This window comes from Aythya ferina (assembly GCF_964211825.1).
Source record: "Aythya ferina genome assembly, chromosome: 6".
Lineage (NCBI taxonomy): Eukaryota > Metazoa > Chordata > Aves > Anseriformes > Anatidae > Aythya > Aythya ferina.
This window is the reverse complement of record NC_140303.1, coordinates 41,260,742-41,263,617: the sequence shown is the minus strand read 5'-3', so window position 1 is coordinate 41,263,617 and position 2,876 is coordinate 41,260,742.

The window sequence follows — 2,876 nt, the reverse complement described above, 5'->3', positions numbered from 1 at the left end:
TGACCGAGGCGAACCCCGGCCAGTCACAGCGAGGGATGGCTCCCTGTGGAGGGACAGTCCTGGGTGGCAATAAGGCAGTGCCTCGGCCAGCATCCTTCAGGACAGAAATGGATGTTGCCACACGTGTTCATGTTCTTTTTTTCAGAGAAGATTGTTATAATAGTATGTAATGCAACAATATTGGCAAGAAACTGGTCTTTATGTCATTTCCCCGGTCATCTTTTTTATTAGGTTAAAAGTCTGATTGATAAAAGTAACCTCATTGAGATCGCATTCCCAGCTGAAGCACAGGCAGAGGTCAGCGCCTTTATTAGACCAGCTCGTACAGTTGCAAAAGGCGAGGGTTTGGCACACGGGCTCCTGCTGAGCTCTGAAAGAGCAGCAGTGAGCTTTGGGCTAAATGCTGCCCCGCCGTGTGCCCAGCACCGAGGTGGGCACCTGGGGAGCGGGAGCTCAGCGAGGGGTGAGAGCATCCACCTGGTGGGACAGGGTGGTGGGGAAATCGCAGCAGGGCAATGTCCAGCTCTGGGCTCTGCTCCTTGGGAAGGAGATTTTGAAACATGAAAGTGCTCAGAAAACAGCCAGAGCTCCAGGCAAGCCCCTCATGGCTGGGCAGGTTTTTAATTATTTATTTTATTTTATTTTATTTTATTTTATTTTATTTTATTTTATTTTATTTTATTTTATTTTATTTTATTTTATTTTATTTTATTTTATTTTATTTTATTTATTTTTTATTTTTACAAAGATATGCAAGATACGCTGAAACAGCAGATGCGAGCTTGGTGTGGGAGTCACTGCATGCTATCATCCCTTGCAGGCCAGGGTGCCGCCGATGGCTGTTGGTTCCAGGCGGCCCACAGCATCCCCCATGGGGCAGGCCGGGGGCAGCTTGCCCTACTGAGCAGGGCAGCGTCACTGGTCCGGGATCTGGAGAGGAGATGGGTTCCGGACACTGGGTTAAGAGCAGGGAGAGGAAGGAGGATGAGGCTCTGCAGCTGCCCCCTTCCCACTGCCCCTGGGGGCGAGGCTGCTGTGTGCCTGGCCGAGGGCTCTGCCCAGCCTCATGCCATCAGTGCTGACTGTGCTCTCTTATCCATGCCTGAATGTCCTGTACCTGAGCAGATGCTAAAAGAACCACAAATATTTCACTGTTAATTACTTGCTTAACATGCTGTTTTTGCCATATTTAACCAAAATTATCCACTTGGAACAACTTAGATTCAAAGCTTTTACTACTCCAGGTGAAATTTCAGGATGGTTTTATTTGCAGTGTATTTGTTTGCCACTGTTGCAAGGAATTGCTTTATAAAGTTTTCTACGTCCTGAGTAGATGTGGCAGCAAAACCATGAGCTTACCTCTTGAAAGGCATTTTAACTTCTCATTGCTTTCCTTCTACACGATGAGTCAAGAAAGAGTTGTCAGTAATAATTTCCTGAGTGATTTTTAAAAACCCGTGACTCTCACCCTTATTAGTTTTAATAAAGAGTCACTGCTCCCTAAGCTTGCTTGGAAAATTATTACCTATCAGCAAGACAGAAGACAAACATATGAGCTATTGACAGCAGCAGAGAGTAAGCCCCTCATGATGGCTATTAAGAGACAAGAGTTACCTTTTTTTTCACAGCCTACCTGAAATTAAGTTCTTTTTGAAGATCGGTGCTCAGCTGAGCTGCTGGGAGCTCACTTCAGACAACCTCAAAATGTCTCTGAAGCAAATTGATTTAGAAAGGTGCACCGAGGCTGTGTCCTCGGGAGGAGGTGGTGGTGCTCGAGTACCAGCAGAGTGGGGTGGCCACGCTGCTCTCCGTGCACACGTGGGAACAGATTCACGTGCACACGCGCGTGCACTGCCACCCAGAGCATCCTCCCGCAGAGAGCACCGTGAGATGTGCCTTGCCCTGGGGTGGCAAAGGTTCCCTGCAGAAAGCACTGGCTACTGCTGGGATTGTCAGACCAGCTCGCGTGACATGATATTGCTTCATCCTCACATAATTCATAGACTCACGGAATCATAGCACCACAGAGCAGCCCAGGCTGGAAAGGACCTTGAAAGACCAGCGGGCCCAACCTTTCATGGGAAAAGGGAGCCTAGATGAGATTATCCAGCACCCAGCCCAATCCCATTTTAACAACCTCCAGTGACGGAGTCTGTACCATGTCCCTTTCTTATACCAAGGTGAAACCTCTCCCAGTGCAGCTTGTACCCCTTGTCCCTTCTCTTCTCCTTGCCAAGAGAGAACCGCTGTCCTTTTTATGGCCATTCTTTGCTCGTTACTCAGCAGAGGATGTGTGAACTTCCTCTCCTTCCCAGCTTTTCTCTAGGTTGTGAAGATGAGAAGCACCCTGTAGAGGACTGGTAGTGCTGTTATGCTCTGTGTCTGCACTTTCAGCCCAGACACACTGGATGTGCCCCATCCCTTCGCTCTCTGGCAGAGTGGGAGCCGTACGGCACACGCAGGGGACTGGCTCAGGGGCAGGGACTGGAAGCAACGCAAGCAGCTGTGGCTGAGGAATGGCCTTTGGAGCCAGCAGAAGCAGAGGCTGAGCCCCTCTGAGCCAAACCCCACACAGCTCACCCTGAGCAGGAGCTGCAGGAGAGAGCCAGGGTGTGCGCCAGCCCTGCAGCCAGTGCCCAGCCATTACCACGAGGCTGGAGTTTAACACGACACAAATGATTTCCAGCGCTTTATTAAATTTAATTTTTTCTAACCTTCAGCTCAGGAAAAATATAGTCATCATGCAGGGGTCCAGCTGTTTGCAGAGAAAGGAGGGGGACCAGAATAACTCACATTTTGGGAGCTGATAGGCTAAGTTTGCAGTTTGTGTGGTCAAGCTGCTATTGATGCTTGAGAGTTTCCAATTGCTGGTAATA